Source organism: Trachypithecus francoisi, unplaced genomic scaffold (genome assembly GCF_009764315.1).
Source record: "Trachypithecus francoisi isolate TF-2019V2 unplaced genomic scaffold, Tfra_2.0 Lachesis_group7, whole genome shotgun sequence".
Taxonomy (NCBI): domain Eukaryota; kingdom Metazoa; phylum Chordata; class Mammalia; order Primates; family Cercopithecidae; genus Trachypithecus; species Trachypithecus francoisi.
In genome coordinates, this window is record NW_022681472.1 from 77,618,102 (window position 1) to 77,643,558 (window position 25,457).

Below are 25,457 nucleotides of genomic sequence, written 5' to 3' on the forward strand. Positions count from 1 at the left end.
AGTGATAATGAATTGAGTGATATGATTTGACTGTGTCCCCACCCAAATCTCAACTTGAATTGTATTTCCCAGAACTCCCACGTGCTGTGGGAGGGACCCAGGAAAAGGTAATTGAATCATGGAGGCCAGTTTTTCCCCTGCTGGTAGTGAATAAGTTTCATGAGATCTGATGGGTTTATCAGGAGTTTCTGCTTTTGCTTCTTCCTCATTTTCTCTTGCCACTGCCATGTAAGCAGTGCCTTTTGCCTCCCACCATGATTCTGAGGCCTCTCCAGCCATGTGGAACTGTAAGTCCAATTAAACCTCGTTTTCCTTCCCAGTCTTGGATATGTCTTTATCAGCAGCGTGAAAGTGGACTAATACAGTAAATTAGTACCAGTAGAGTGGGGCGCTGCTGAAAAGATATCCGAAAATGTGGAAGCGACTTTGGAACTAGGTAAGAGGCAGAGGTTGGAACAGTTTGGAGGGCTCACAAGAGATAGGAAAGTGTGGGAAAGCTTCGAACCTCCTAGAGACTTGTTGAGTGGCTTTGACAAAAATGCTGTTAGTAATACGAACAATGACGTCTAAGCTGAGGTGGTCTCAGATGGAGATGAGGAACTTCTTGGGAGCTAGAACAAAAGTGATTCTTGTTATGTTTTAGCCAAGAGATTGCTATTCTAATGATAGTAAATTTCCGCTTTTGCTTCTTCCTCATTTTCTCTTGCTGCCACCATGTTAGAAGAGTCTTTTGTCTCCTAACATGATTCTGAGGCCACCCCAGCCATGTGGAACAGTAAGTCCAATTAAACCTCTTTTTCCTTCTCAGTCTCGAGTATGTCTTTATCAGCAGCATGAAAGTGGACTAATACAGTAAATTAGTACCAGTAGAGTGGGGCGCTACTGAAAAGATACCCGAAAATGTGGAAGCGACTTTGGAACTGGGTAAGAGGCAGAGGTCGGAACAGTTTGGAGGGCTCACAAGACATAGGAAAATGCGGGAAAGTTTTGAACCTCCTAGAGACTTATTGAATGGCTTTGACAAAAATGCTGATAGTAATATGAACAATAAGGTCCAGGCTGAAGTGGTCTCAGATGGAGATGAGGAACTTGTTGGGAACTAGAGCATAGGTGACTCTTGTTATGTTTTAGCCAAGAGACTGCTATTCTTGTGATAGTAAATTTCAAAAGATCTGATAGGTTTATCAGGGGTTTCTGCTTTTGCTTCTTCCTCATTTTCTCTTGCTGCCGCCATGTTAGAAGAGTCTTTCGTCTCCCAACATGATTCTGAGGCCACCCCAGCCATGTGGAACGGTAAGTCCAATTAAATCTCTTTTTCCTTCTCAGTCTCGAGTATGTCTTTATCAGCAGTGTGAAAATGGACTAATACAGTGGGACTAATACAGAGCCACCAATACACCAATCATGGGCTAATAGCATGAATGAGAAATACATCTTTGGTTTTTAAGCCACCAAAGTTTGTTGTTATTGTTGTTTTACTGCACCATCATTTAATCTATCCTGATGGACACATTACCTGAAGTTCAGCATCCTCTTTTAAGCCCGTTCTCGCTACCCTGACCCACAGCAATTTCTTCCAAAAGGTAGAAAAAAAAATCTTAATTCATTTTTATCCTGGAAGCTAACATAGAGTCTTGCACATAGTTAGTGCTCATTAAATGACTGTTGCAGAAATGAGCAGCTGTTAATCTCTGCACCTCCAGTTTCCCACCTGTAAAACAGGAAAACCAATTTCTTGCATTCCACACTTTGCAGGGCTATTGTGGAGTCTGAGCTGGAATTATGTGTAACAAAGTGCTCTGTGAACTATAAAATGATGGACATCTCAAACATTATTATTAGATGATAAACAACTGAGAAATATTCTCAGAATTCGTTCATTTGTCATATACTTGGCACTATTCCAATTTGATAATGAATTGCCTCCACACACACAATTCTTGAACTCTGTTGCTGTTTTTAAACTCAGGAATAATGATGATAGCCAACCTCTATTGAATGGTCAATATACAGGCACCGGCCTGGGTGCTTCCCATGCCATTATGACTTACAAGCCTCAGTCACAGTGAAAGGAACTATATGGATAGTTTGATTCCCTTGTTCTCTACAACAGTAACCCCTCAACACTGATTCCCTTTGTTCTCTACTAGAGTAACTCCTCAACATTGTCAATAGGTTCTTGAAAACTGTGACTTTAAGCGAAACAGCAAAACAGCATATAAGGAAACCAATTTCATCGTAGGCTGATTGACATAAACAAGAGTTATGTTCCTATGGCATATTTCTGGACACAGAAATCTCACCAAACTCATAAATAAAGACCTAAAACACTTGTAATATTAAACATTGTAATAAATGTGAGCAATACGGTCAGGAGCAGTGGCTTACACCTGCAATCCCAGCACTTTGGGAGGCTGAGGCTGGCAAATTGCTTGAGCCCAGGAGCTCAAGAACAACCTGGGCAACATAGCAAAACCCCACCCCTACAAAAAAATATATATATTTATATATATATACACCAAAAAACTTAGCTGGACATGGTGGTACACACCTAGAGTCTCAGCTACCCAGGAGACTGAGATGGGAGGACCACTTGAACCTGGGAGGTCAAGACTGTAGTGAGATATGATTATGCCACTGCACTCCAGCCTGGGCGATAAAGAGACCCTGTCTCAACAACAGCAACAACAACAACAAAATGTGAGCTATAGATGTATTTAAGAAGCTTAATAAAAACAAGTAAGATAATTATTTGACCAATTATTCCAGTTGAGGGTCACCAGTAGGCAGTTGAGGGCACAAGATGGGAACCAGTGCTGGACAGGGCACCGTTTCCTCACAGGGTACAGTCACACCCACACCCACACCCACACCCACTCACACTGGGACCATGTAGACGCCAGTTCACCTCCTGTCACATTTTAGGATGTGGGAGGAAACCCTAGTACCCAGAGAAAACCCACATAGACATGGGGAAAATATACAAATTCCACACAAACAGCGGCCCCAGCCAGGAATCGATTTTTTTCCTCATCAATGTTATAACAAAACAACGTTGAACAAATGAAATGACGTTATTGGAGGACCTGCTGCATGTGGCTATTTTACAGACAGCAAAACCAAGGTTGAAAAGTGCTAAGTTGCCTGGCATGGTGGCTTAGACCTGTAATCCCAGCACTTTGGGAGGCTGAGGCAGGCGGATCACTTGAGGTCAGGAGTTCAAGAGCAACCTGGCCAACATAATGAAACCCCCTCTCTACCAAAAACACAATAATTAGGTGGACCTGGTGGCGTGCACCTGTAGTTCCAGCTACTCAGGAGGCTGAGGCAGGAGAATCGCTTGAATCTGGGAGGCAGAGGCTTCCGCGAGCTGAGATCGCAACACTGCACTCCAGCCTGGGCAACACAGCAACACTCGTCTCAAAATAAATGAATAAATAAATAAATAAAAGTGCTAAGTACTTTGCCCAATGTCAAATGGCTAGAAAGTGGTAAAGACAGGAGCTTGGTAAACAAATCTAAGTATTTTGACTCCTTGGAATGGAAGCCCTTAGCTACATCACTGTTGTATCTCCCAAGGAAAGTGTAAACCACTCTTCAAACTGGGCATGGTGGGGCAGTGCAAGCTCAGGTGCCCTCAGCAGAGCCACTGAAGGGACAGGGAACACTGTGTAAAGTAGACTGCCGGGACACTCACTGTCACTGAATCATATGGACTGAGCTGGTGCCAGGTGTTTTCAAATGCACATTCATGCAGATGAGTCGACTCCCAGTTTAAGAAACTCAATACAGAGAAAGAGTCACAAAAAACAGTAAGCATCTACTTTTCACTTTGGAAAAATGCATGCCATAAAAAGCATTGAATGAGTGTCAGCTTCCTGGACGTTCAACCAGGGCAGCCATGTGGGGTCCCAGCCCAAAATGCCTCATGCTTGGGCTGTAAGGCTCTGCAGTCACTATCTTGAAATTCTCAAATTTTATCTTGGAGTATATGTTTTGGAAGTAAAGTCCGACAGGACAATGTAGCATGCTTTGGAAGCCAAGAGCCTTAGCTACAGTCTTAACTCCTGGCATCTCCCTACTTCCCAAGGGAGGACACTCAGTTATCTGAGCCTCCACCCCTGTGCTCATGCCTCTCCTTCCCTCTTCTCACCTGAGCACAGGCATGGGGAAAGTCTGGGGAAATTGCTGGCATTTAAATCCCCTTTCCTACATTTGCCAGCTGTATCATTTTGGACATAGTTAACCTCTCTAAGCCTCCATTTCCTCATCTATCCAATGAGGATAAGAATGATATCTGTTTTATGAGGTGGTTGTGAGGATTAAATCTGAAACCTCCTATAAAGCATTTAGCATCGTGCCTGCCACGTAGCAACAGCTCAATAAATGGCAGGTATTACGTTTCTTACATCAGTCTGCAAGGTTGATATTGTGATCCCACTTCACAGATGAGAAACTGAGGCCCGAGAAGATTAGGTTATGCCCCCAGGTGGCTCCTAAGTGGAAGATTACAGGTGCAAACCTAGAGCTGCTGGACTCTAAAACCCATGTGCTTGGCCACCCTGTCACACTGCCACTCTCATGGAAGAGGGTCTTGAGGCCTGCTTCTGAAGTCTTTAAACCACAGCCCTCTGAACTTGGGATCTGACAGGGTCTTGTGGTTCTCAGAGCCCTATTGGGGAACAACATAACCCTACCAGGTAACAACTGTGGCCACCATTGTGGACGAGCCCTGAGAGACCACTCGTGTCTATTTAACTTCCCCGTCACACAGCGTCGTACAGTGCCAGGCCCAGAGAGACACTTAATATGTCCCTGTGATGAAAATCTATGTAGCTGTGAAGGCTGGAAAAGTATTCATTTTCCCTGCACCTACCTAATATTTGATGCCAACACTGAGCGGTTGGAGGCAAGCAACAAGAATGATTTAATAAAAGGGCAATTGAAACGAAAGGCAAAGGAGAGAAAGTGAGAAAGGCAGGCCAGGCGGCAGCTAAATGTTTGAAACTAAGGCTTTATGTCTTTGAAACAGAATCCAGGAAAATTGCTGCACCTTCTGTGGATGGCTGGAGGGCTTTTTCCTCTGGATGTCTGCATCGCTTCGGAGCCTCCAATCTCATCTCACAGGTTGGGAGTGTAGCCCTGAAGTCTCTGTGCAGCAGGGTGTATGTGAATCAGTCTTGGGAGCTGGCACAGCCCTGGGCCTTGCGTGGAGTCCAGGCCAAGCTCTGACACACTGGGGAGAGTTGAAACGAGAGTGGGTGTTTGCTGACAAGCAGCTTCATGGGAACGCTCGCCTTGGCATTTCTCAGTGCTGAATCAGGGAGAAAAGTTGGGCAGAGTGCCTGTGAGGCTCAACGCACACACACACACACAGAGAGAGAGAGAGAGAGAGAGAAGGAGGGAAGGAAGGACAGAGTGAGGAAGAACCGAGTCAGAGTTAGGAGAGCAAATACCACACAAAGCAATAATGGCAGTAGCAAAATTATCACTTCCTGAAGGCCTCCTGGGTGCTTTCAATGAACTCTCCCTGGGTGTCCTGGGGAAAGCTTTATGCATAAGGAAACCCCTGGGGGAACTTTATATACATGCATGTGTATATATACACACACATATATGTATACATAAAGATATATATATGGCACATGAAAAAACTCACACCTCTAATTCCAGCACTGTGGGAGGCCGAGGTGGGTGGATCACCTGAGGTAAGGAGATCAAGACCAGCCTGGCCAACATAGCAAAACCCTGTCTCTACTAAAAATACAAAAATTAGCTGGGTGTAGTGGTGGGAAGTTGAGGCAGGAGAATCGCTTGAACCTGGAAGGCAGAGGTTGCAGCAAGCCGAATTCACATCACCGCACTCCAACCTGGGTGACAGAGCAAGACTGTCTCAAAAAAAAAAAAAAAAAAAGAACAAAAGAAAGATTCAGAGCTGCTCAGCTACCTGGTGGCTGACACAGAATTCAAGTGCAAATCTAACAGCAAAGCTTGATGCTCTTACAGGTCTAACCCCTCATCCTACCCCACCTTGTATGACCCTCATCCTCCCCTCACCTTCTTCTTCCCACAAAGGTTAGGGAAAGCCAACCAAATGGGAAATAAAGCGGATGTTGCGGGTGGCTTTCACCTCCTCAGACAAACTGGGCGGAAGTGAGCAGCCTCCAAACATAGGAGTCCAGGTGGGCCTCAGTCAGCACTGCATGGGGCAATCCTACGCCTGACTCTAATGGAGAGAGAAAAATCTAGATTTCCCTGTTCTTCCCCAATTGTATCATCCGGAGCGGCGCCATCCCATAAAAATATAGCACAAGCCACACATTATAATTATGACTTTCTAGTAACCACATTTTTAAAAAGAAGAGGAAAAAGGTGAAATTAATTTTAATAATGTGTTTCATTTAATCCAATATATTCAAAATCGTATATTTTCATTATTTAAAATGTATTTAGAAGTATTATTATTTAAAAGTATCATTTTATCTATTTAAAAGTATCATTATTTAAAAATTAACAAGCTCTTTTGCATTCTTTTTCCATTCTAAGTCTTCAAAATCCAGTATCCACTTTGCAATTAGACCACACCTCAGTTCAGACTAGCCTAGGTTCATGTGGCTAGTGGCTACTGTGTTGGACAGGGCAGGTCTACGGAATACCAAAATGTCCAGGTGAACACAAGGGCAAATCACATAACCACAAAGTATTCTACATAACCAACAAAGGATTCCAAATAACCAACAAATGACTCTACATAATGAAAAGGGTTTTTAAATTACCATGTAGCAAAATTGACTTATTGATGTATAGTTCTTTGAATTTTAATACATGTAGATTCATATAACCTCCATCATAATCAGGATACAGAGCAGTTCCATCACCCCAAAGAATTCTCTTGTGCTGTCTTTTTACATTCAAACCTTCCACCTTCCCCTAATCCCTTCATCCCCTAATGTCTAATTCCTGATCTGTTCCGTACAAATGGGATCATACACTATGCAATGTTTTAAGGCAGGTTTCCTTCACTCAGCATATGCTTTTGATATTCCTGCAAGTTTATTGTGGGCATCAATAGTCCATTCCTTTTTATTACTGAGTAGCATTACATGGTGTATACAGACCACAGTTTATCCATTCACCTGCTGGAGGACATTTAAATTGTTTGGGATGATTATAAGTAGAGTTGCTATGAATATGTGTACAGGTTTTTCTGTGAACACAAGTATTCATTTCTTTAGGGTAAATACTCAGGAGTAGGATTGCTGGGTCATATGGCAAATGTATGTTTTACTTTATAAGAAATTATCAAATTATCTTCCAGAGCAATTGACCTATTTTTTATTCCCACCAGTAACATGTGAGAGTTTCATCTGCTCTGTATCCTTGTTAGCACTTGGTATTATCAGTTTTATTTATTTTAGCCATTCTGATAGGTAGTTGTATCTCATTATGGCTTTAAATCACTTTTCCTTAATGACTAATGATTTTGAGCATCTTTTATATGCTTTTTTGTCCCCCAAATGTTCTCTTTGATTATAACTCTAAATCTTTCACCTATTTTTAATTAGGTTATATATTTTCTGAGTTTTGAAAGTGTTTTGATATTCTAGATGGAAGTGCTTTGTTAGCTATATGATGTGCAAATATTTTCTCCTAGTCTGTAGGTTGACTTTTATTCTCTTAACATTATCTCTCACAGAGCATAAGTTTTTATTTTGATTATGTCCAGTATATTGATTTTTTCTTTTATGGATTGTGTTTTTGTTATTATGTGTAAGAACTATTTTGTCTAACCTCACACCATGGACATTTTATGTTTTTGAACAATAAATCACATGTGTAATAACCAAGGAGTTGTAAATATCTGAAGAAATTCAACTGTGGGTTTTAGTTGTAAAAATCCACATTGTCATGAGGATTCATTAATTTTCCACATAGATATGGAAAATAAGTAAAAAGTAATCACTAGTAAAACAAAGATAAATAACATATGGCCCAGAATAGTTGCTGCCATCATTTGAGCATCTAGGGCCAGTGGCTACATAAACATCATCAGTAACCTTCAGCCTGGCATTTCTATCCCCATTTTACAAGAGAGGAACCCGAAGCTTGCAGAAGTTAAGTAATTTTACACAGCCAGGAAGTAGTAAAGTCAGGATCAACACTGCCAGGAAGTAGTAGAGTCAGGATCAACTAACTCCAAAGCCCTCACCCATGGGAATGTTCTTTGATTTCTAGAGACAGAAAACAGCTCTACCTTCCTAAGGATGGGGAAATAAAGCAGTAGTCCATAGGTATTTTGTGGAAGCAACCCAACAACTGAACCACCAGATGTTGATGGGGAAAAAAACAATCAAAGAAGTTCAAAGATCTGGGGAGCAGGAGAAAAAAATAGATATTGTCTTCCAGACATCCCTTTTGAATGAAGCATCTTCAACTCTTTTCATCCCTTGTGTTTCTCCTTCTGGTCCCCTCCAGCAATCATCTGACTGACCTGTCATGAGTCATGTGATCACCTTTTGACCAAGGAACAATAGAACACCATGATTGACAGTCCAACCAAGACTGCAGAATGAGGAACACAGGCTTCTTTCCTTGTTGAAAGGAATACTGAGGTGCTACTACCAGAGGGAAAGGGAAGAATGAATCCTGGGATTTAAAAAAAACACAGAGAGGGGGCGGAGCAAGATGGCCGAATAGGAACAGCTCCAGTCTCCAACTCCCAGCGCAAGCGACACAGAAGACCGGTGATTTCTGCATTTTCAACTGAGGTACTGGGGTCATCTCACTGGGGAGTGCCGGACAATCGGTGCTGGTCAGCTGCTGCAGCCCGACCAGCGAGAGCTGAAGCAGGGCGAGGCATTGCCTCACCTGGGAAGCACAAGGGGGAAGGGAATCCCTTTTCCTAGCCAGGGGAACTGAGACACACAACACCTGGAAAATCGCGTAATTCCCACCCCAATACTGCGCTTTAAGCAAACGGGTACACCAGGAGATTATACACACACCTGGCCGGGGGGGTCCCACGCCCACGGAGCCTCCCTCATTGCTAGCACAGCAGTCTGCGATCTAACAACAAGGCAGTAGCGAGGCTGGGGGAGGGGCGCCTGCCATTGCTGAGGCTTAAGTAGGTAAACAAAGCTGCTGGGAAGCCCGAACTGGGTGGAGCTCACAGCAGCTCAAGGAAACCTGCCTGTCTCTGTAGACTCCACCTCTGGGGACAGGGCTCAGATAAAAACAACAACAAAAAAGCAGCAGAACCTCTGCAGACGCAAACGACTCTGTCTGACAGCTTTGAAGAGAGCAGTGGATCTCTCAACACGGAGGTTGAGATCTGAGAAGGGACAGACTGCCTGCTCAAGCGGGTCCCTGACCCCTGAGTAGCCTAACTGGGAGACATCCCACACAGGGGCAGTCTGACACCCCACACCTCACAGGGTGGAGTACACCCCTGAGAGGAAGCTCCAAAGTAAGAATCAGACAGGTACACTCGCTGTTCAGCAATATTCTAACTTCCGCAACCTCTGCTGCTGACACCCAAGCAAACAGCGTCTGGAGTGGACCTCAAGCAATCTCCAACAGACCTACAGCTGAGGGTCCTGACTGTCAGAAGGAAAACTATCGAACAGGAAGGACACCTATACCAAAACCACATCAGAACGTCACCATCATCAAAGACCAGAGACAGATAAAACCACAAAGATGGGGAAAAAGCAGGGCAGAAAAGCTGGAAATTCAAAAAATAAGAGCGCATCTCCCCCTGCAAAGGAGCGCAGCTCATCACCAGCAATGGATCAAAGCTGGTCAGAGAATGACTTTGACGAGATGAGAGAAGAAGGCTTCAGTCCATCAAACTTCTCAGAGCTAAAGGAGGAATTACGTACCCAGCGCAAAGAAACTAAAAATCTTGAAGAAAGAGTGGAAGAATTGACAGCTAGACTAATTAATGCAGAGAAGGTCATAAACAAAATGACAGAGATGAAAACCATGACATGAGAAATACGTGACAAATCCACAAGCTTCAGTAAGGGACTCGATCAACTGGAAGAAAGAGTATCAGCGATTGAGGATCAAATGAATGAAATGAAGCGAGAAGAGAAGCCAAAAGAAAAAAGAAGAAAAAGAAATGAACAAAGCCTGCAAGAAGTATGGGATTATGTAAAAAGACCAAATCTACGTCTGATTGGGGTGCCTGAAAGTGAGGGGGAAAATGGAACCAAGTTGGAAAACACTCTTCAGGATATCATCAGGAGAACTTCCCCAACCTAGTAGGGCAGGCCAACATTCAAATTCAGGAAATACAGAGAACGCCACAAAGATACTCCTCCAGAAGAGCAACTCCAAGACACATAATTGCCAGATTCACCAAAGTTGAAATGAAGAAAAAAATCTTAAGGGCAGCCAGAGAGAAAGTCAGGTTACCCACAAAGGGAAGCCCATCAGACTAACAGCAGACCTCTCGGCAGAAACTCTACAAGCCAGAAGAGAGTGGGGGCCAATATTCAACGTTCTTAAAGAAAAGAATTTTCAACCCAGAATTCATATCCAGCCAAACTAAGTTTCATCAGTGAAGGAGAAAGAAAATCCTTTACAGATAAGCAAATGCTTAGAGATTTTGTCACCACCAGGCCTGTCTTACAAGAGACCCTGAAGGAAGCACTAAACATGGAAAGGAACAACCGGTACCAGCCATTGCAAAAACATGCCAAAATGTAAAGACCATCGAGGCTAGGAAGAAACTACATCAACTAACGAGCAAAATAACCAGTTGATATTATAATGGCAGGATCAAGTTCACCCATAACAATATTAACCTTAAATGTAATGGACTAAATGCTCCAATTAAAAGACACAGACTGGCAAACTGGATAAAGAGTCAAGACCATCAGTCTGCTGTATTCAGGAGACCCATCTCACATGCAGAGACATACATAGGCTCAAAATAAAGGGATGGAGGAAGATCTACCAAGCAAATGGAGAACAAAAAAAAGCAGGGGTTGCAATCCTAGTCTCTGATAAAACAGACTTTAAACCATCAAGATCAAAAGAGACAAAGAAGGCCATTACATAATGGTAAAGGGATCAATTCAACAGGAAGAGCTAACTATCCTAAATATATATGCACCCAATACAGGAGCACCCAGATTCATAAAGCAAGTCCTTAGAGACTTACAAAGAGACTTAGACTCCCATACAATAATAATGGGAGACTTCAACACTCCACTGTCAACATTAGACAGATCAACGAGACAGAAAGTTAACAAGGATATCCAGGAATTGAACTCATCTCTGCACCAAGCGGACCTAATAGACATCTATAGAACTCTCCATCCCAAATCAACAGATATACATTCTTCTCAGCACCACAAACATTATTCCAAAATTGACCACATAATTGGAAGTAAAGCACTCCTCAGCAAATGTACAAGAACAGAAATTATAACAAACTGTCTCAGACCACAGTGCAATCAAACTAGAACTCAGGACTAAGAAACTCAATCAAAACCACTCAACTACATGGAAACTGAACAACCTGCTCCTGAATGACTACTGGATACATAATGAAATGAAAGCAGAAATAAAGATGTTCTTTGAAACCAATGAGAACAAAGATACAACATACCAGAATCTCTGGGACACATTTAAAGCAGTGTGTAGAGGGAAATTTATAGCACTAAATGCCCACAAGAGAAAGCAGGAAAGATCTAAAATTGACACTCTAACATCACAATTAAAAGAACTAGAGAGGCAAGAGCAAACACATTCAAAAGCTAGCAGAAGGCAAGAAATAACTAAGATCAGAGCAGAACTGAAGGAGATAGAGACACAAAAACCCTCCAAAAAATCAATGAATCCAGGAGTTGGTTTTTTGAAAAGATCAACAAAATTGACAGACCGCTAGCAAGACTAATAAAGAAGAAAAGAGAGAGGAATCAAATAGACGCAATAAAAATGATAAAGGGGATATCACCACCAACCCCACAGAAATACAAACTACCATCAGAGAATACTATAAACACCTCTACACAAATCAACTAGAAAATCTAGAAGAAATGGATAATTTCCTGGACACTTACACCCTCCCAAGACTAAACCAGGAAGAAGTTGAATCCCTGAATAGACCAATAGCAGGCTCTGAATTGAGGCAATAATTAATAGCCTACCAACCAAAAAAAGTCCAGGACCAGATGGATTCACAGCTGAATTCTACCAGAGGTACAAGGAGGAGCTGGTACCATTCCTTCTGAAACTATTCCAATCAATAGAAAAAGAGGGAATCCTCCCTAACTCTTTTTATGAGGCCAACATCACTGATACCAAAGCCTGGCAGAGACACAAAAAAAGAAATTTTAGACCAATATCCTGATGAACATCGATGCAAAATCCTCAATAAAATACTGGCAAACCGGATTCAGCAGCACATGAAAAAGCTTATCCACCATGATCAAGTGGGCTTCATCCCTGGGATGCAAGTCTGGTTCAACATTCGCAAATCAATAAACGTAATCCAGCATATAAACAGAACAAAAGACAAGAACCACATGATTATCTCAATAGATGCAGAAAAGGCTTTTGACAAAATTCAACAGCCTTCATGCTAAAAACGCTCAATAAATTCGGTATTGATGGAACGTACCTCAAAATAATAAGAGCTATTTATGACAAACCCACAGCTAATATCATACTGAATGGGCAAAAACTGGAAAAATTCCCTTTGAAAACTGGCACAAGACAGGGATGCCCTCTCTCACCACTCCTATTCAACATAGTGTTGGAAGTTCTGGCTAGGGCAATCAGGCAAGAGAAAGAAATCAAGGGTATCCAGTTAGGAAAAGAAGAAGTCAAATTGTCCCTGTTTGCAGATGACATGATTGTATATTTAGAAAACCCCATTGTCTCAGCCCAAAATCTCCTTAAGCTGATAAGCAACTTCAGCAAAGTCTCAGGATACAAAATTAATGTGCAAAAATCACAAGCATTCTTATACACCAGTAACAGACAAACAGAGAGCCAAATCAGGAATGAACTTCCATTCACAATTGCTTCAAAGAGAATCAAATACCTAGGAATCCAACTTACAAGGGATGTAAAGGACCTCTTCAAGGAGAACTACAAACCACTGCTCAGTGAAATCAAAGAGGACACAAACAAATGGAAGAACATACCATGCTCATGGATAGGAAGAATCAATACTGTGAAAATGGCCATACTGCCCAAGGTTATTTATAGATTCAATGCCATCCCCATCAAGCTACCAATGAGTTTCTTCACAGAATTGGAAAAAAACGGCTTTAAAGTTCATATGGAACCAAAAAAGAGCCCGCATTGCCAAGACAATCCTAAGTCATAAGAACAAAGCTGGAGGCATCACGCTACCTGACTTCAAACTATACTACAAGCCTACAGTAACCAAGACAGCATGGTACTGGTATCAAAACAGAGATATAGACCAATGGAACAGAGTCCTCAGAAATAATACCACACATCTACAGCCATCTGATCTTTGACAAACCTGAGAGAAACAAGAAATGGGGAATGGATTCCCTATTTAATAAATGGTGCTGGGAAAATTGGCTAGCCATAAGTAGAAAGCTGAAACTGGATCCTTTCCTTACTCCTTATACGAAAATTAATTCAAGATGGATTAGAGACTTAAATGTTAGACCTAATACCATAAAAACCCTAGAAGAAAACCTAGGTAGTACCATTCAGGACATAGGCATGGGCAAGGACTTCATGTCTAAAACACCAAAAGCAATGGCAGCAAAAGCCAAAATTGACAAATGGGATCTAATTAAACTAAAGAGCTTCTGCACAGCAAAAGAACTACCATCAGAGAGAACAGGCAACCTACAGAATGGGAGAAAATTTTTGCAATCTACTCATCTGACAAAGGGCTAATATCAGAATCTACAAAGAACTCAAACAAATTACAAGAAAAAAACAAACAACCCCATCAAAAAGTGGGCAAAGGATATGAACAGACATTTCTCAAAAGAAGACATTCATACAGCCAACAGACACATGAAAAAATGCTCATCACCACTGGCCATCAGAGAGATGCAAATCAAAACCACAATGAGATACCATCTCACACCAGTTAGAATGGCATCATTAAAAAGTCAGGAAACAACAGGTGCTGGAGAGGATGTGGAGAAATAGGAACACTTTTACACTGTTGGTGGGATTGTAAACTAGTTCAACCATTATGGAAAACAGTATGGCATTCCTCAAGGATCTAGAACTAGATGTACCATATGACCCAGCCATCCCACTACTGGGTATATACCCAAAGGATTATAAATCATGCTGCTATAAAGACACATGCACACGCATGTTTATTGCGGCTCTATTCACAATAGCAAAGACTTGGAATCAACCCAAATGTCCATCTGTGACAGACTGGATTAAGAAAATGTGGCACATATACACCATGAAATATTGTGCAGCCATAAAAAAGGATGAGTTCGCGTCCTTTGTAGGGACATGGATGCAGCTGGAAACCATCATTCTTAGCAAACTATCACAAGAAGAGAAAACCAAACACCGCATGTTCTCACTCATAGGTGGGAACTGAACAATGAGATCACTTGGACTCGGGAAGGGGAACATCACACATGGGGCCTATCATGGGGAGGGGGGAGGGATTTCATTGGGAGTTATACCTGATATAAATGACAAATTGATGGGTGCTGACGAGTTGATGGGTGCAGCACACCAACATGGCACAAGTATACATATGTAACAAACCTGCACATTATGCACATGTACCCTAGAACTTAAAGTATAATAAAAAAATTAATTAATTAATTAATTAAAAAAAAAAAAAAACAGAGACCCCCCTAAAGCAGTGGCTTCCAAATTTTTTGACCATGTTGCACGTTAAGAAATATATTTCACCAGTATGTGAGCATCTACACACACAACTGAAATGAAATTTTCATATAACAATATGCACCTTGTAATGTGTAATACAATCTGACATGCATCCATTTCTTTCCTTTTTTAGTAAGTGGATTTTTAAATCCACAGTGGGTCACAACCTGCAGATTGGAAAGCATTGCCCTCAACTGTGAAAGATGTGTGTTCAACAATGAAGACACATATAAAGTGGGGAACTCTGTAATGTATCCCCTCAGAGAACACTGGCAGGTCCATCTCACAAGGCGGATGTATGAAGAGAGATGCAAAAACCCCTGAGTAAGTAAAGGCTGTTGAAAGGTGGGTATTTTCCTGTAGAAGTAGACCCTAAGACAAGGATTTGAGTCCAAGTAGCTTATTTTCAAGGTGATACCAGGACGCACAGGAAGCAGGGAGTGAGGCAGGGGACAGAGGAAAGTCAGCAAGAGGGCACGTGGATGTGCTGTCACTGGGTATCTAGGGCTTGGCTACATAGGAGACCTCTGAGAAACTGTGTGGAACATGCCTCAGGACTGTCCCTCCAAGGAACAAGGAAGTCGGGTGTTCATCCACTGTGATGGTTAATACTGACCATCAACTTGATTGGAGTGAAAGATGCAAAGTATGGTTCCTGGGTGTGTCTGTGAGGGTATTGCCAAGGGAGATTAACATTTGAGTCAGTGGACTGGGAAAGGCAGACCCACCCTCAATCTGGGTGAGCACAATCTAAGCAGCTGCCAGTGCAGCCAGAATAAAAGCAGTCAGAAGAACATGGACAGACTAGACTGTTTTAGTCTTTTGGCCTACATCTTTATCCCATGCTGGATACTTCCTGCCCTCGAACATTGGACTTCACGTTCTTCAGCTTTGGGACTCACACTGGCTTCCTTGCTCCTTAGCTTGCAGACGGCTTATTGTGGAACCTTGTGATCATGTGAGTTAATACTCCTTAAAAAACTCCCCCTTATATATACATCTATCCTATTAGTTCTGTCCCTCTAGAGAACCCTGGCTAATACATCCACCCACTGTCATCCCTCCATGATGAAGGTAGAAACAAACCCATTAACTTCCTGATACTTCCAGCCTGCCCCATGTGAGGACCAAATGCTCATGGCCACAGAACACCCTCAGGCAGAGGGACACCAGAAGCTTTGGGCTGGAAGGAAATTGTCTGCAGATAACCTCTGGGCTGGGCGAAGAGGATATAGTTCAAAGGTCTCCTCCAAGATGTAACTAGGAGGCAGAAGGAGTAGCTCATTGTCAGCCATTTCAGGAACTGATTTCAGCCCTAAACACCTGTCTCCCTTCCCAGACCACAACTCATGGTCGGGTATACCCTAGCTGTCCGTTGCACCTTGGAATCACCAATTCCCTGATTTCTAAATTTACCAAGTGCTTTTCAGCCTGTTTTCCTGCCTCAGCATTGCTGAAAGAAGACAGGAAATCTGGCCAACTGGCTCACTGGTCCTACCTGGGCCCTCTGGTTCTCCTCCAGTGTGTCAGAGAACATCTCATTCTACGCCAAAGATCTCTGCCATAACATTTCAGTAAATCTTTATTCATCCTTTCCCTCCTCTTAGAGAAGATGGCCCTACTCTTGTCAAGGTGCCAAGGAAAACAAATATCCAGGCAGAGGGAAGGGATCTGGTGCACAAACCTTGATTAATCACCTACTGTTTGTCAGATTGGAATACAGAAGATAGATTGACTTTGGGAATCAAATCCAAGGGGATGGGAATAGAAACAGGGCTGAGAGTAGAGAAGCAAACCCTTAATCAGCAATTCCCAAGGGCAGTGTGTCTTAGCCCAGGCTGCACATGGTCATCTGAGGAGCTCTTAAAGAGGACCAGTTCCCAGCAGGTGATGAGACAGATCCCAGGCATCAATACCTTTTTAAATTCCCCAAATGCTAATGTGCAAGGACTATAAGATGGGACAGGAAGGAAAAAATAGCATTTCTTGTGTGTGTGTCTTGTTTTCTGCTTGTTTAGATAAGCTTTGTATCTCACCCAATGCTGTCAATAGTGCTGTATGTTAGATTTTACTGTACCCATCTCAAAGGCAAGAAAACAGGATAACCAAAGAACTGGCCTAAGTTCTCACTGTCATGAGCAAAGGAGCCAAGATTTCCATTGAAGACTGCCTGAGTCCAAAGACAATGACTCTTTCTACCCTCATCATACTATCCCTGAAGTGAAATTTTAATAAGATTGAAGATGAAAGGGGAAAGAAAAAAAATCTAAAAACAAGGTGTCACTGGATAAGACAAGGCTGGTCTAGGTAAGACATGATAGGAGAGGGCTCTGTAGGCAGCAAGAAACCCTAGGTATCCCAAGCTGTTCATGGCACCAAGAAAAATGGGGCAAAACCACCAAAGGGGGGTGGAGTGCCATCTAACCCTGTTCCAGTGTTTCCTGAACCTGGTCCTGCTCTCAAGGATGTCTCACATCCAAAGTTAACTCAATGGATCGTATTCCTATCAGACTCTGAACTGTGACTTGGAACATCACACCCATCAGCTCGGGTTTGAGAGCCTCTCAGCATGGTTAATCTTCATCTTCTTTCTGGCTTCCAGACTGACTATATTCAGCTGTGAGAATAAACTGACATCACGGTAACCAGCCTTTCCTTATTTCCGCAAGTCATTTCTCTCTTCTCTGTGAGTGCTTGGCTCTCGTAGTTCGGCAGCCCATCTGGTTGAAGGGATATCCTGCTGTTTACAGCCTCCTCTGGGACTGCTCAAAGACAAGAGAAACCCTATCCATTTATACTCCTCTGTGTTTGCTCCATGGAACTGAATTTTATTTAAGCATCACATTTGGAGAAGGAAAAGGCATTTGTGTGTTTTCTTTCTTGATTGTATTTTTCAGCAACAAGATGCCCATTAAATTAAAGCAATCCTCAGAAGGAAAATTTCAAAACCAAAATCTCCCAAGCACCCTGTGCTCCCAAAGTCATAGAGCATCTTTTAGTGACTATAGGAAAATAGTAGAGCTGGAAGAGGCCCTAGGAGTCATCTCTTAGAAGGGGAAGCTGAAGCCCAAAATGTGAGAGTGACTTGCCCCATGCCATGGCACAAGACAGTGGTAGAAGTGGGACCAGAACATGGGTGCTTTGGCCTCATGTCCCCAGATGGTATTTTGCTGGGCAGGGGCTGCATGCTGAGGAAAGATAGAAGAACATCATAGAAGATACAAAACAGTGTATTTAAAACTGCAGGCTTAGCTTCAACAATGATGAAAACAAAGTGATCTTTGCTATTTACCAACCCATCACTCCCAAGTTGACTATGAAAGAGCCACCATATTGCACAACTTTAGGGGCCTCAACTCATACTGTCCTGTTAACCCATATTTTAGAAAAGCATAAGAATAAGAGCTCAACAAATATTAGCTATCCTTTTTCTTGTTTTGTATTAACAGCTAGAACCAAAGGCAATTATTGACAAGTACGGTATTCACTAAAATCAAACAGTCACTTAAGAACAATCCAGGCCGGGCGCAGTGGCTCAAGCCTATAATCCCAGCACTTTGGGAGGCCAAGGTGGGTGGATCACCAGTCAGAAGTTCAAGACCAGGCTGGCCAACATGATGAAACCCCACCTCTATAAAAATACAAAAAAAAAAATTAGCCAGGCATGATGGCAGTTGCCTGTAATCCCAGCTACTCGGGAGGCTGAGGCGGGAGAATCGCTTGAACCCAGAAGGCGGAGGTTGCAGTGAGCTGAGATCGTGCCATTGCACTCCAGCCCGGGCAATAGAGCAAGATTCCATCTGAAAAAAAAAGGAAAAAAAAGAACAACCCAAGAAATTTGGCTCTCAAGATTCAAAAGAATGAATCTCTAAAATCGAGTAGATCACAAAGATGTCTAAAAGAGGACATTCAGCAAGACTAAGCACTCACAGATGTTAGCTATGTAGTAGGCAGCATTGTTACAAGTATTTTACACGGCTTCCTCCTCACAACAACTTGATGACAGAGGTACTGTTGTTAAGGCCCATTTTACAGATGAGGAAACTGAGATGAGTCATCCAGTAACTGGCAAGTCACATGGCCAATAAGTGGCAAGGGGTGATTCAAAGGCAGCAATCGTCTCTCAACACTGCATCCTTGACTACTTGCAGCAAGGCTCCTTGTGTTATTTGCTCCAGAGAGTCGGGGGGGTGGGGGGCAGTTGAGTCCTGCTCCATTTCCCTCAAATCACTGCAGTTGAGCTACATGAAGTTTTTAATGGGACTGACAATGAGGAAGGGATCTGGCTCAAGCATAGGAGGAACCTTAAAGGGTGGGAGACCACCACAACTCAGCTCTGGGAAATCTAGGAAGGATTGGTGGCATCTTTAAGGAAGCACAGGCAAGAACCCCTCAACAGCACGGTGGGCATTCACAGGGAGGCCCTGGGCCTCTGGGAGCTCTACCCTTACCCCCACATCCATCCCTTCTTCAGACATATAGAGTTAAAAAAAAAAAAGAAAGAAAGAAAGAAAGAAAAGAAAAGAAAATTAAGCTCCTCCCCAAGAGGCCAACAGAAAATATTCAAAGTAACTCAAAACCTCCTCCAGCCTTTCTGAACTCAATAGAGATAGGAGATATTTTTAATTCTTCCCACTCTGTAACCTTGAACAATTTACCTAATCTCTTGAGCTTTAGTTTCTTCATCTCTATAAAATAAAGTTCACACCTAGTGTGTGTGTGTGTGTGTGTATGTTGTAGAAATTAAATTTGACATAATTGGTGAAAAAGGCTTAGCACAATGCTTGTCAACTGGTAGAAGACCAATAAATAATAGTTTTCATCTACCTTTTTGGGACAAAAAAGGACACTGTTAGTTTCCTACAAAACATTTATTTTTCATTATTTACCAAGAGGCCCTTAACTTCAGGGTTACAATATGCTTGGAAAACAAGATCACCTCTCTAGACACCTTCACAGTTAGGATGGGCACATTTCAGTTCTGGCAGATGAGATGTAAGGAGAAGACTATTTGGGAATCAGAGGGGTATCTTCCAGGAAACCTGTTGCTTCCCTAAAAATAGGAGGAACAGACTCAGCTAGCATTTCGTTTGACCCACGACCCTTCCTCTTCTTCCTATTTGAAGGTGCAGTGGCCATCTTGCCACCACGAGGACAAAACCACAGGCTGATCACAGGAATAGAAAAGGATCTTGGGTCCTAAATAACATCCTCTTATTATTATACCAACTCTACTTTTCCTACATCTTGACTATTCAGGTGAGAAAAATAAACCCCTAACAGGTTTTCCATTATTTGTAGCTGAACACATTCCTAACTGGTATTTACCAATCCCAGTTTTATATATTGAAATAGAAAAAGGTATAGAAATTCTGGGGTGTTCGTCCAAGGTCACATAATGAATTGATTGGTGGCAAAGTCACCCCTGCTGAGTATTCGAGTCTTAAATTTCCAACCCCAAAACTCTCCAAATAGATTATGTTTAAACAAAAATTGTATCTATGTCAAGAATTAGAACGATCAGTGTTATAAAGCATTTATGTGCAAGACAGTTGTGCTGGTGTATAAGAAACTTTCTTCTGGAAATTTAAGTAGTCAAAATATATTTTTGAATCATGGATTTCACCTAATCTGTGCAAGTGGACTTTTCAGTCTGGGGGCAAATCACACATGAAGCTTAGAAGAGGAACTGTTAATCTACAAAACCCAGCACCATCTCTCTGGAAACACAAGGAAGCACCTTTGAACCATCCAAAGAACATCATGCTGTGAAATCAACAAATAGAGCTGCCTGCCCTCATATCTATCCTAAAGAAGATAATGGATTTGAAAAAGATATGTCTTTGAACTGCTAATAAATATTTTACCACCCTGATCTTTTAGGAAGTCAGGATTGACTAGTACTATCGCATAAATACAAGCTTTGCACAGTACAATTGTTTGGGCTTAAATATATTGTCTGCCTTGTGTTGTTATAATTTAATGAAAGCTATTTGCCGGTCTCAAAAAATGTAATTAATAAAACTATATCCAAATTCTCTGACTGAGAATTTGTATCTGCAACAAAGCTACTGGATATGAGTTTGCTCAGAAACTCTGGAACTTTGGGATCCTTGGGAGAAGAAAGTCTACTCCTTTGCTTTAGAAATAGATGTATCCTTGGAACTTTCCAGGTGAGTGTAGGTAGTGGGGCTCAGAACTCATCCCATCACCAAGCAATAGACCCCGATAAAGATGGCTTCATAGTGATTCCCCAAGTGGCCTTGGTTATACTCATGAATGTGTTCTCCTCACCAGGTTCAATTGGCCCAGTGTAAAAACATGTGACCCAAGTTGTGGCAGATTCCCTCTCATGGAAAGTTAAAACTTGAACAAGGAGACGTAGTGATGGGAAGTCTTTAGAATCGAATCAGCTGGCTGGCTACAATCTAGAAAGTGAACCCACAAACTACTATGAGTGAAGTCCCAGGACCTCATTTAGTTCCTGCCCTTCCTAAGATCCTCTAATTCTCTGAGCTCACCCAGTAAGACACTAAGGAACACCTCTTTTTAAAACTTGAGCTACATTGAGTCAGTTTGTTTCTTAAGACCAAAGGGATCCTAGTGAATACACTGGACAGTATTGTGCACCAATTTTTAGGGTCACAGAGCCAGAAGGAAACACAAGTTCTCCTGGTTCCTTTCTACCTTTAAGCAGGAATAAGCAGTCCCAATATTGGGCAAACAGGTAACAGGGAATCTCCGCCTTATTGTCTTTAAACCTCTAAGAAAAGTAGTTTCAACATTCAGCCCTCAAACTCAACACCAAGAACCTTTTCTTCCCATGTTCTTTCTTGGCACCTGTTGTGGTGCCAGCAGTGTGACAAGTGATTTGTGGTATGGGCTTTGGAGCTAGGCTCCCTGGGTTGGAATCTGATGCTGCTGCTTTCTAGCTGTATGACTTAGGGTATTGTTCAATCTCTCCATGTCTCAGCTTTCCCTCCTAGAAAAGGAATAAAATCATACTGTTTGCCTCATGGGGTTGTTGTGAGAATTAAGTTAGTTAACCCATACAAAGTTCTAAGAACAGCACTCCATCCCAACTTCTCCTACTGTCTCCTCTTTTGTATTTTAGGCATGCCAGCTTATACATGCTCTTTCCTGCCTAGAGTCTTAGGGGGGTCTTTGTACATTCCATTCTTTCTGCCTGGGAGCCATCCTCTACTCCCCACAGCCACTCAGTGATAAGTGGCAAAACTGGCCCCAGTTCACCACCCCTTCCTATAACCACACTCTTTGCTATGTGATTTTACAGCTCCTCCCATCAGCAGGTGGGGTCTATATTCCCAACCCCTTAAATCTGTACTAGTCATGTGACCTGCCTTGGCCAATAGTTGAGTAGAAGTGGCATTGTACTAGTTTTTATCCTGGACCTCAAGAGATATTGCATGTTTCCATTCTTTCTCTCAGACTCCTTCCAGCTACAAGCCTAGGCTAGCCTGCTAGATGAGAGACACATGGACCAGTCTCCACCCATTACCCCAGCCCCCAACTAACCAATCCCTTGAAGCAGAACCACCTAGCTGACCAGCATCTGACCACTGAGGTATAGTGGTCTCACTGCACCAGCTGAGACCAGAAGAACCATCCAGCTGAACCCAGCCCAAATTGCCAACTCACTGCATTACAAACTAAATAAGTAACTATTGTTTCAAGCCACTAAATTTGAAGGATGATTTGCTACATTGTGAAAGCTAACAGGTATACACCCTCTCTAAGCCTCAGTTTCTTCAATGATAAGACAGAAATAATAAAAATAGGAATAATAAAGCCTACCTCAGGAAAATAAATGTAAAGACTGAAAGAGATAATGCTTCTCAAGTGCCTATGCGACAGTAAGTATTACATAGCTATAAACTACCACACACATTGTAGTTATAATAGTGAATTATTTATGTTGCCTCTTATCTGTATATTTGAAAGTAATTATATCTCATTACTAATGAATAGGTTGTTGTGATAAATCGAGAAAATGTGTGAGATGCTTAACACCATGTCAGACACAAACAGAACATCAATAAGTAGTTATTCTTAATGAGCTACCGTCATTAAGTATTACTACAGAGTCTCCGCTTCTTCGTTCTCTCCCCTGGCCATTGCAAACAATCCTCCACCGCCACCACCTCCTTTCTTACCTTCAGCCCTCAGAGTTCCATCATCTTGATGATTAGATGTCGGCTCCCAGCCTTCAGCCTGACACTAGGGCACCTCCACCCTGCACAGCCCACTTCCTGGGAAAAGGCATTGGAAATCCTGAGACTCCTTGAACGTCCGTCCGGTCGTGAACTTCAGCCACTAGGGGGCAGCCTCACCCTCCAGCCTCGGGAAGCTGAGCCTGTCCTACGGGGTTTTTTCCCTCTTCTGATCCTGCAGTCTGAGGGCCCAGGATTTGAGAAGCCCCCACTGGTCCCACTGTCTACGGGTCACAACCTCATTGTGGTCACTTACCTGTTCGTATTCCCCCTTCTTTCCTGAGTAGGGAGCAATCCACCCCCCAACCACCTTGAGCAGACACTGGGGGCAGCACCTCCCCAGCTCAGGGCAACCTCTCAACCTGTGTGAGTGGTTTCATAATTCATGCCTGCCCATCAGCGGACAGATTTAGCCTGCTGCCTGCTGAGTCTGAAAATACTGAATATTAAAATATCCCAGACGCTCGCCCTTCTGACGCCCTCGCCTCTCTGGGATTCACATGCAGTTGGCTGCACAAACAATTCCAGGGACACACATCAATTTGTCGATTAAGTAGGGTTTGAGCACCCGTATGTGTAACTTTCATCAAAACAGGGAAAGGCCTATTCAGGGCTATGTGCTCGGTGTGTGTCCTTGAAGAAGTCTTAGTCTTCTGGCTTCAGAGACAGTTTATTTTTTTCTACGTCACATTACTGCTTAAACTCTCAGGGCCCTTTTTGTAGCACTATTTGTGATCAAGAGAAATGGGAATCCAATTTGAAGGATTTCACTGAGCAAAGCAGAGCAAAAGACCTGCAGAAACCATCTCTGCCCACCAAGGACACAATAGAGAGATTCCCAGGAATTAAAGCCTGCCGGTAATGAGGATGAGGAAACAGAGGACTCTCATATTTGGTAAAAAAAAAAAAAGGGGGTGTACATGTGTGTATGTTTGTGTATCTTACACCCCTTTCAAGTCTAGCTGACACCTGTTGTGTATATCAAAGACTGCCACATATTTTCTGCCTTCAATGGTGAGTTTTGTTTTGTTTTGAGATGGAGTCCTGCTCTGTTGCCCAGGCTGGAGTGCAGTGGCATGATCTCGGCTCACCACAACCTCCGCCTCCCAGGTTCAAGTGATTCTCGTGCCTCAGCCTCCTGAGTATCTGGGACTACAGACATGTGCCACTACTCCCGGCTAATTTTTGTATTTTTAGTAGAGACCGGGTTTCACCATGTTGGCCAGGCTGGTCTTGAACTCCTGACCTCAAGTGATCTGTCCACCTCGGTCTCCCAAAGTGCTGGGATTACAGGCATGAGCCACTGCACCCGGCCGATGGTGAGTTTTAAACCTTCTACTCGAAGAACTTCTGGGCCTTTGCTAAGACACGCACCTTTGCTGATATCCAGTAATGACGAGCAGTAAATGTAGCTAAAACCAACAGAAATTTATCCTCTCACAATCCTGGAGGCAGAAGTCTAACTCAAGGAGTCAGCAGAGTCTTGCGCCCTCCAGGGCTCGAGATAATTCCCTGCCTCTTCTGGCTTCTGGCGGCTCCTGGCATTTCTTGGCTTGTGGCAGCATCTCTCTAATTTCTGCCTCCATCTGCACAGGGCCTTCCTCCCTCTCCCTGTGTGTGTCCTCTCCTCTTCGTTTAAGGACACTCACATTGAGTAACCTTAGACCACCCTAATCCAGCATGATCTCCTCTCAGTCTTTACCTTAATTATATCTGCAAGATCCTATTTCCAAAATATCCTGTCTTAGTCTGTTCAGGCTGCTATAACAAAATACCTTCTATTGGGTAATTTATAAACAACAGGAATTTGTTGCTCACAGTTCTGAAGGCAAGGCTCCAGTCAATTTGGCACCTGATGAGACTGGCTCTGCTTCAAATATGGCACCTGCTTACTGGGTCCTCACATGGCTGAAGTGTTGAACAAGCTTCCTCGGGCCTCTTTTATTAAGGGAAATGATTCCATTCATGAGGTTTCCACCTTCACGTCCTAGTCACCTCCAAAGGCCTCACCCCTTAAAACCAACGCATTGGGGATTCGATTTCAACACATGCATTTTGGAGGAACATAAATATTCAGACCAGAGCACCAAATAAGGTCACAATCTGAAGTTCAAGTTGGGCATGAGTTAGAGTGTCACTATTCAGCCCACAACACCCACTTTATCTCTATCTTGGGTTCATACGAGGATTTGCTCCTTCTTTGGAGTACCGGAATGTGGTTGAAGTCAATATTATTAGTTTAACTCCCCGTTGTTACCTTAAGCAGGCTCTTTCCACAAGACCCTTATATGGGGTTCAGTAATGAGGCTGAAGGAATTTGTTACCCAATACCTAGCACACACACAGCAAATC

The 25,457-nt window shown here is 42.8% G+C and overlaps 1 long non-coding RNA gene across 1 annotated transcript in view; it reads right to left on the bottom strand.

Moving 5' to 3' along the window:
* Positions 1-23,514, bottom strand: part of LOC117079246 — a 38,918-nt gene extending 15,404 nt beyond the window's left edge. The window contains exons 1-2 of the long non-coding RNA XR_004435335.1: positions 23,362-23,514; positions 23,049-23,144 (exon numbers count right to left, since the gene is read on the bottom strand). This is a non-coding gene — a long non-coding RNA (uncharacterized LOC117079246). The remainder of the gene's footprint in view (positions 1-23,048; positions 23,145-23,361) is intronic.
* Positions 23,515-25,457: the final 1,943 nt, after the last annotated feature.